Below are 10,815 nucleotides of genomic sequence, written 5' to 3'. Positions count from 1 at the left end.
TATTAAAATAACAACGTCTTTCAACCACATATTTTAGATCTAAAGTGCAGAGTTGTTTTTTTTCGGTCGAAAATACGCTTAAATATGATATTTTAATTTTCCAGATTTCGTATATATTATTATAGAGTCGTTATTTCAATCATTTGAGGTCCCTAATGCCGCTCTGCAACTTTTAATTTCGAAGAAGAAAGAGTTTGAAAATATGGAGACAGACAGACAGACAGACAGACATATAGCCTTTTATATATTGGAGTCATTCTTCATTATATATAGTAACTTTACTATCACTTGATATCGATACAAATATTTATAGTGAGATTTCGTACCTGTTAACCCTTAGTGTTGCAGCGTTCACGCTTCTGGCTGTGATAACTCTTGCATTGTACGTCATCTTGTCGTTACTCATATCTTGTGGGTTTTTTTTGTTTTGTTTTGTTTTTTTTGTCTTTTTATGACCGGAAACATTCACGTTCTGGAATCAAAGTTACACAAATAACAAATCGGAAGTGAATCTGGATAGTTTCTCAATGGAAAGAAATCGGTGTCATTAAGCTGTGATTATATTTCGATTTACAACCAGTGGAACAAAGAACGATTTCATGGAGAACGTCTTCAAATTTCGAACTAAATGCTACTTTTAAACCACATCCTCTATGGGCGCTCGGGTCTCTATTCAATTTTATACTTCTCACGTTTCAGAGTTCCCCTATTTTTCCTGACAAAATTTTATCTGGCTTATGTCCAACTCTTTGGGAAAAAAGGAACGGCACTAACTCTGTGCGTGTGTAACCGATTTCCTCTAAAGGAGGAAGTTCCATGGGAGTATAAAATTCACAAGTAGCCACCAGTCGCATGTCTGTCTCCGTTAGGGGAGATGACGACGTTAGATTTTTGCAACTCTTGCAGGAAGTATCGACGTCCTCCTGCATACAACCCCTGGAATTTCAAAATTGATCACCCATCTAGCACTTAGCAGGCTCATCATTGCTTAACTTTTGTGATCTAACGAGAATCGGTGTGCCATCAAGATTGTGCCGTACTATGACTCTGAAATCGTTTTTATATGATAAAATTGCCTAAAGATTACTAGTTTTTATAGCGATTTTTATTTAACAACTTCAACTTTAACCATAACTTTTTGCAATAATTGCCTTTTTTTAATATGGTAACAGAATAAAATGATGAAGCAATAATTATCAAAGCGAAATACTAGAGTACAACTCAACATTAACTAGAGATATGGACAGTGAAGATTAATATTACATCCTTAGTCTAATACATTGGTGCAATTGATGCCCACGCATAATATGTTGAAGCTTTTATAGAGCAGTGCAACATTTGAAATGTTGTTACGACAGATAACATGGCCAATACAAGTATAACAGTTAGTTGTGCAGCAGGAAATGTTAGAGATCTGGAAAAAGAAATTTTTCAAGTTTTCAAGCAATGAATACCTGGAATATTCAATTAAGCAAACGAAATTAGAATTTTCAAATAGATTTTCACATTCAGGACACGTGGGCAATATGAGCTATTAAGTTTACATCCCATGTTTCACGGAATAATTTAGTTTTACTGGAGCATAATCTTAGATTGTTTAGCTCTCTTAGTGTAATATTGTATAAATAATGCAAATTTAAACCAGTTATGCTTCAATTTATACTAAAGAATATTACAACATATTTAACTCTATTCTTCTTAAAGTGATGTAAAAACTGGTTTGTTGTTAAATATTATACAAATTTCATACTATACTTTTCAAAATATCATGTATTTTTTATCAAATCGACATTCATACTGTTTAATACGATTTAATGTTGAAAGAATAACGAGAATGCTTTGAAACAGTGAAATGCAATATATATTAACAGAAAATGCAGAACCGTGTATTGGTTAAGTGGCATTCCGCTCAGCTAGAAAGACAAAGTAAGGGAACAATCCACTCCCCATGAGTCTCAGCTTCGGACTACTCGATTACAGAAACAGGAATGACGTCTGAATCAAATCTATTTTTTAATTGTAAAATATATAAAGAAAATATCTCTTTCATCTGGATTTGAAATAACGAATTTGTGAATTTAGTTTGTCAGATAAATCAAGCAGAAATATTAATACCCTGTGATATTTCATGCGATTTTACAACATTTTTTTAATACTTATTATAAATGATGAATTTATATTATAAATGAATTCTTATAACATTTTCCGATAGGTTGCGTAAGTTCTAATGAAATAAGCAAAGCAAACTGGCGTGTTGACACATTTTAAATGTTTGTGTTAATTAATTAATGTTTTTAAAGAACTTTATTTTTAAAATAATATTTTTTCTGTTTTGTGTATATAAACAAGTTTGTTGTGTAAAATAATATTACCAAAAGTACCAGTTGTTTTTAGTTGTATTACTAAGAGAAATAGAAAGCTAAAACGTAGATTTATATATTAAATATTTACAATAAACTTGATAAATACAGTGTTAAAAAAGCATGTAAATATTTTGCGTAACAGGAAGTAATTCGGTAATCTCCAAAAATACCGTTAGGGCTTACAACATGGCCGCCAGAAGAGTCACGTGATTCGGTTGATCCAAAACATGAATCGTGCAAATGGAAAACGCAGCCTTGAAGGCAAACTTGCGTGCGTAGACATTTTGTAAACATTGTTTTTAAAAAATAAAAAATAATACTTCTATTATGTTTTAAACGACTGTAATAGTTTATTTTGGAAGTATATTTCATAAAGAAAATTGACAACCCACTTTAAAAACAGAAATTACGAGTTTAATATATTTTATTCGCAGTTTTTTGTTGGGGGTGTCAAAAATTCCGCCTAAAATTCTGATGCACCTAGTCGACCACTTGTTTGTTCTGAATAAAATACTTTTTATAAACACTGTTTTAACTAAAAACAACCTAAGATTGTCTCTCAAAGTTTGCCTATTTTTATAACAACATTATATCAACAAAAAATTAAATACAAACAAATTGTGATTGTTTGTCAAAGTTTGCTTTCAAGGCTGCGTTTTCCATTTGCACGATTCATGTTTTGGATCAACCGGATCACGTGACTCTTCTGGCGGCCATGTTGTAAGCCCTAACGGTATTTTTGGAGATTACCAGTAATTCTTTGATTTTAAAGTTGAGAATGAAAATAATTTATTGTGTATCTCGTTCGTTATTTTTAACAATCATGCAAACCATGCCATCCAGGGCTTGAGTATTGCTTCAAGAAATAAAACCAGGTTTAGGTTTTTGCAAATTATACCACAAATTGTTCGATTTTTTTCTAGGGATTTTAAGGTATTTTTAAGGCGGCGAAGTTTAAATCGGCGAGTCTATTTTCTTTAATCGTAGATTTGGTAACTATCGGCTACTTTTTGTTTAACTTCGTTTGGCAGGTCATCATAAAGACACTAAAACCCAAACAGCGTTTGCAATTGCAAATGAGACAATTAAATTGCCAATTTAAATTAATCTATCGATTAAGTTTTCCCTGTGGATATCAAAAATATATTATTTTTATCTTCTTTTGTTAATTGATTTTGTTATTTTATCCGATAACGTTCTCGCATACCTGCCCTTCAAGATTTTTCTAGAGTTTTGCTCTCGTTCTTTTCTGAGATATATATATATATATATATATATATATATATATATATATATATATATATATATATACTAGCATTTCAGCTCGGCGCTGCCCGGGTGTTTGGAGGTGTGCGTTGAGCAAAAAAAAAGTGGTAGTAGGAATGCAGGCTCGAACCCGTACTGCGAAGGAGGAAAAGAAAGGGAAAAACATGACGTCTTCGCTGTTACGACCGCCGCTAAACCGGAAGTGACGTAGTTTTAAATTAAGGCTAGACAATCGAAATTAGGGGATGACTTTCAAAAATATCGGCGAAAAAAGCGACCCTCCCTATAGGAAAGTTCCCACTTGAGGGTGAAGAGATTAATGTTTTTAGCCAATTTTTCGATATTTGTTGTCTGAAGGGTTGATCTTCAAGACGGTACTGATCTTGTGAAAATCCGTAGCTTCCATCGAAAGTTTTAAGCAGACATGCAAACATACATACATTTATATATTGGTAGTTCCAATTGTCGATCCAAACGGATTAAAAAGCTTGCCCTATCTCTGAATATCCTTGATGTAAAATTTCAAACGTTTAAACTAGAAATTGTCTGAGTAATTTGGTAGAGACCGCAGAGGTAATTTTTTTAAACTTTGACCCCTATTATGAGTCCTTAACATTTATTGTTTTGGGCTCAAATCAAGTTATTAAGTTAAATCCATGTCCAAGGAACCTATATCTATAATTTAAAGTGTTTAGACCCAAAATTGTCGAAGGAGTTTGGTAGAGTCCTCAAAGATCAAATCGTTGAACTTTGACCCTTTAACAGCAAATTTTCTGGCCGAAAACGGATTACAAAGATTTTTTCCAAATCTCAATACCCTGTATATCAAATTTCGAGTCTGTAGACTTAAAATTGACTGAGTAAATATATATTAAAATGTTAAGGTGTAAAGTTTCATAAAGCTTTATTATATTATCATGTCAATAAAGAAAAAAGTGATAAGGAAATGGAAAATCTTTTAGTTCATGGAATTTCGAAGGCAAATGCTTCTCCACAAAGAGGAGAATAGTCGGTATTATACAAAATAAAAGTAAAAACAACTAAACCGACAGAAGACTTTTAGATTGGAAATATAAAGTCGGGCATGATAAACTATAATAGTAGCGGAGATTTGTTTCGTGGTTTATTTTAAGAAAACGTTACCATCATCGTCTTATAGTATCATCGCTTTTTAATTTTATCAAAAGACATGCTTGAAAAAACAATACGAAAGAAACGAATATGTTTTTTTTATTAAGTCGTCAGCATTCATAAAAAGAAAAAGTCACTCGTCAGTAATTTATATGTATTCGTTCTAGATCATATTACTTGTTAATTTTAGAAAAGAAACTAAATTATTTCGAATTGAGAACAAACGATATCGAAGTTGTGTTTGTATTTTCAACTGACGTAGTGTTTGCTAATTCTTCTAAGTTGCAATACTATTCTTTTCGTTCTTTTTCCCTCAGCCCCAACGGATTGTAAACTCGTATGAGAGGAAAGAAAGATCGAACAGATACAAAATCTCATAATTCAGTGCTCATTCTTTCAAACTTAAACCGCCATGTTTGCTCTTTTTCGGCTGTCCTAAACTCGGGTTATTTTTTCACTAATTAGTCACTTTAATCGACCACATGCCGCCTCATATGCAAATTACTGGCATATGCGTTACTATTACGTTAATCTATCTAGAAAATTACATTTCTCTTTTTTTCTTTCTTCACTCTTTGATTTCGTCATCTGACTGTCAGACAGAGGCGCGGTCGCTTGAGCAAACAATAGTGTGTATTACAATGTTTACTTTTCCAAAATTTCGAGGTGTCATAAACAAATATCATTATTGCATCGAAGAAGTCATCTAAGAAAATAAGAATAATAAGAAACCAAAGATTGACATCTAAAAAAGCTTCAACCAGAACTTGCTCCCATACTTACGAAACTCTTTAAGCGTTGCCTTAAAGAGAAGTGCTTTCCAACACCCTGGAAAACTTCATCAGTATGCCCTGTATTTAAGAATTCAGGTGATAAGTCATCTCCCTCTCAGTACAGACCAATAAGTCTCCTGTGTGTTATGAGTAAGTTGCTGAAATCCATATTAAATAGAGAAATAGTCAACCACCTCAGCAGAAATAACCTTCTTAGTGACACGCAATATAGTTTCCGTCCTGCAAGATCTACAGCAGATCTGCTAACGGTTATATCTCATAGGATTAGTGAATCTCTTGACAAAGGCTTCCTTTCTAGGGCAATTGCACTTTACATATCAAAGGCATTCGACAAGGTGTGGCATAAGGGCCTACTTCACAAGATTTCCAGCTACGGTATAACTGGAAATGTTTTCAAAATGACAAAAATCAGAGGCCTGCAGTATTAATGCTTGAGTCTCTCAAGGGTCTATCCTGGGCCCAACTCTCTTCCTGATCTACATCAATGATCTCCCTAAACACATACTTAAATCATTCGTTGACATCTATGCTGATGACACGACCATCTACGGCAACACATCAAAGGCTGTAAATGACAAAGTTCTCTCTGATTCTCTCTCCTCTGATATCGAGCGCGTGGTTCAGTGAGGGAAGACGTTGCTGGTTATCTTTAATGCATCTAAAACCAAACTCCTATCTTTACATCATCAACGCTCTGATCCCCATCTGACATCAATTGAAATGGATGGTTATCGTCTAGAAGAAGCCCCATATTTTTACAAGCTTCTGGGCTTGACCTTTACTCCTGATCTGAAATTGAACACGTACATCAAGTCTGTTGCCAAGATTTCAAGATTTCCACTGAAAATAAAGACGAAACGTTGAGGAACATAACTCGGTTTCCAAGAATGTAATCAATACATGGAACAAAATACAAGTATTGCAATTTTGAAATTACTTAGTCCTGAAATAAAATAACATAAATTATTATTATTATTATTATTATTATTATTATTATTATTATTATTATTATTATTGTTAATGATTTCACTGACATTATTATTATTAAAATTCACTGACATTATTATTATTAAAATTGCATTTATTATTATTATTGTTATCATTATTATCATCATCATGACTATTCGCCAGCCTTATAATTACTAATAAACTAAGATTGTGCCCCCCTAAAAACCTCATAATCCTCACTCCCTTTCAGCAGCTTTGAAAACTTTCCAACCGATTATTAACATCACAATGGATTTAATTTTGGACTTCATTCTCTCTAAAAAATTATTTTCGCCTTTCGGATTACTTTGAGAGAATCTTCATGCAAGTTAAAATATTATACGCGTTTAGTTTTTTTTTGTTGTTGTTTTTTGTTTGTTTGTTTTTTACATATCCAAGATTTCCACTTGTTTTCCTCGGATATTTATGACTATAATAAATTGCAGTTTTACTTAATGGCATAACTAGTAAATACTAGCATACCTGCACATATAATTTGCTGATCTCTTTCTGTCCTCTGATGAGAAGAATAGCTATGTCTAAGAAGTTATCTTCACGCCTGCATAATAGACATATAAGTTGTGCAAGACGGACGACAGGTAAAATCTATCTACTGCATACACTCTTAGATTTTCAAACTCAATATTTTGCTCAAATTTCTTGCTATTGGCCAATAATTACGGGGTTCCCTCACTCATTAGTTTTGTTATTACTAAATCTACGACCTTTTATTAATATGCCATATATACCTGAGCCAAATAAAATACTTTAAAATAAGGTTTTGTGTCTCTTACATAAACAATGGACAACCTAATGTGTGTTTCTTTTCTTATAATAAGTAGAAAAAGGGTCAATTTAAAGCATGAAAAGTTGTTTTTTTATTTTAAGAGAGTATAGATCGTGGCGGGAAATATAAATAATTAATAACAAATAAAAGGAGGAATACCAAAAACTTAATTTAAACATAGAATTTAAATAAAACTTAATACGATAAAAAGAAACGAAAATAGTTATGCAAACTTGTTGGATTGTGGCGCAATTTCAAACATACTTCTGATACTTAATGGGCAGAAGGTAATTGCTGTAAGCATTTTAACTCGATTGATACGATCAATTTAGTAAAATGAAAAGAAGAAGGGTTTTTTTCTAAAAGAGAGTAGACACTTTTTCTTGGTAGTTTGTGTTTTTTTCTTTTTTCATAATCACGTGTTTCAGACCGCAATCGAATATAAAATAAAATAGAATTGCCAAATCTTTTTTAGATAGAGCAATTTATCAAAAGAAAGAGAAGAACGCTTTAGCTAAATGCGTGTGCTTTTCTTCTAAAAGAGAATAACATTTTTGATTAATAGTTTCTGGGTTGTTTCCCCCCCCCCATAATCACGTATTTCAGCTCGCAATTGAAGATAAAATAAAATAGAGTAGCAAAATCTTTATTTTAAATAAAGCAATAAAAAAGATATGTTAAAAAGAAAAGATTGGGTTGTAGTGAAACATTACCATTGACACTTATTGGCAGAAATGGTATTTATAAAAAGAAAAAGAGAAAAGGGTTAAGGAGTGAGGATGGATATTTTTCTCTTGGCAAAAAGAACCTTCGTTTTTTTAATTAATTCTCATTTGACTAACGTTTTCCATAAATTCACAAGCTACAATAATTAATGATTATTACATTTTTCCTGTTCACTTTACTCTCCCAGTTAATTTACTCAGACACGATTGCATAAAAATGCATGCATATCAAATACTGCTTCTATTTTTTCTTTTAGTTATTTTCTTCTATTCTTATCGGCAATTCATATTTTTTAAAATCTATATATTTTTCAATTCTCTGATTGTTTACTATTATTATACTGGGCCAATGTCTGTGGGTAGAATAAAACTAGAATGTGATTTCAGCCACTCCTAAAGATGAGTATCAATAGTATATATATATATATATATATATATATATATATATATATATATATATATATATATATATATATATATATATATATATATATATATATATATATATATAAGAAGCAAAGAAACTGTATATGTGTTAGTGTAGCAATCTGTAATAGTTTAGGACATATTATTAGATAGTATAATAACATAGTAAACATCAATGATGTCGTATTTTGAAAAAGTACTGTACCAAGATGGCTACTCCGTCTCAAGTAATCGTATATATCGCTAATAATATAGAGAGCGCATAACCTATTTGAGAGCAGATTTATGCATAGACTAAATGAATCTTGGAAACAGACTCTTTTAGCTTCGATAAGGGTTTTCAAGTGACGTATTAAATATCGTATATACTGCATAATTACATTGACACACAAATTTCCGGCAGCTCACCGATGTTAAACGAAGTAGAGCTTACACATACAATACATGTTATACAGTACTAAAATAACGGACCATTTGGTTATACCAGATGCTGTGTGTGCTTTGAAGCTTTAAAAGGAAAGAGTGCTGCCAGATTTTTCTTGCACAATGATGCATTAAATACTGCAGTTTCTTCATGACTCCGTGTGGTTAAGGGACTGATCCCTGATCATACGTTTTCCATAATGAAATTAATTCTAACTATTAATTTCAAGGGTATACAATGTAAACGAATAAAATTATTGTCACTGAATGTTTTTAACTTCGTTTTTATTATTAAGAAATCTTAACCCCTAATCATTACACAAAATACTCGCATGGTTATTTCTTAGATGCGTCCATTCCATCATCGAGTTCAGTACTGAAATATTTATGCCAGGAATAAAAAATAATAAATTAATCGAAGAACGATCCTACACATTTAGTGATAAGTATGAAAATAAGCAAACTGTAGGATTTGCTTATATTTTTTCGCTCAATCTTTCAAATGTTGGATACATGAGAGGTGGCACCACGAAGAGGGGCATTCGATGGGGTACACACACGCAGATCGATTAAATGTAAGGAATGCGAGGCTTTCGATCTTTGTCTATTAGAATGCATAATTTTGACTAGTAATATCAGTCAAAGATTAGAACAATAGTCAATAGGAAATTAAGCATTCCACGGTGGAAGAATTTTTAAATAAATCGGCACAAAAAAAAGCGAGAAAAAATCAGACACAGTCGGGTCCGTCACAGAGCGAGAATAAGCTGACACATATTTTCACTGCCAAAACATTAACACCACACTCACGCACCTTCACTGATGTCAAACACTCGTCATAACTAAAGCGAACACTGTTGTCAGTGAAAATAAACAAAATATTTTTAAAGATCATCTGTGTTGTGTTTTATTCGCTGTCAGTATGCATATATCGTAGCCCAGTAACAAAAGTTGATTTAGAAATTATATCAACTACAAAGCACATTAGAACTGTTAAAAACACGTTAATGAGCTTATCGCCATTGATCACAAATATTGTTATCGATTTTATCTATTTTGTAAATATGATACCTAATTAAAGTCCTGCAACAGCATTCGTATTTTCCTACCATAATGACGTGTATTGATAGAGAAGAATAGGAGAATGAAATAGAGAGACGTTACTATCTACTCAGAAACTGCATCCCGATTGAAACAGGAGACTCAGAACGAGAAAATTTCGTTAGAAATGTTGACAGTTAAATAAATAAAATTATTTTTCTTCATATGTTAATTTCTCAGAAAGGCATGCTGGTGTGCATATTATCAAAGATATATGAACTTGGACGAGTTTATCTCTTCTTCTCTTCTTCTTCTCTTCTCTTCTTCTCTTCTCTATATAAATAAAATGAACTCATTTTTCCCCGTCTGATTTTGACATTAATAGGATTAAAAATCAAGATATTTCATGCAAATATAATATGCACAAACGGCAGAACAATATCTGAGGTGTGTTATAGGCTTATTATTTCTCAAATTCCTCGATAATCTTAGATTTCTATACCTTTTCTGCTGAGAAGTCACGGCCAAAATCGGTTAAGATCAATGGAAGTGGTAAAATATTTTCTCTCTAATAAATTCCTCCTCCCCCTGCCACCACTTAACACCGTTTGGGGATCGTTCACAAGGAACAGTTGAGAAGAGAACACCGGTTTGGCTTCGTAGTTCTTTCATGTGAAGTTATTTAAAATCACTAAACTAAGCTGCAGTGCTCTGTGGCGTAGTGGTTAGCGTGCTGGACAATTCACATTATATTTTCACGTTCGCGCCGACCTACCGTAGTCGTTTTTTTTGTTTTTGTTTTTTTCCTAAACAACTGGAATGGACTTTTCTTGGTGGCCGAACTGTTAACGTTGCAGATGTTGTTTTTTTTT

The sequence above is a fragment of the Euprymna scolopes genome, chromosome 3 (genome assembly GCF_053919585.1).
Source record: "Euprymna scolopes isolate OS-2025 chromosome 3, ASM5391958v1, whole genome shotgun sequence".
In the NCBI taxonomy this organism is placed as follows: Eukaryota; Metazoa; Mollusca; class Cephalopoda; order Sepiida; family Sepiolidae; genus Euprymna; species Euprymna scolopes.
This window is presented reverse-complemented; position numbering follows the sequence as displayed.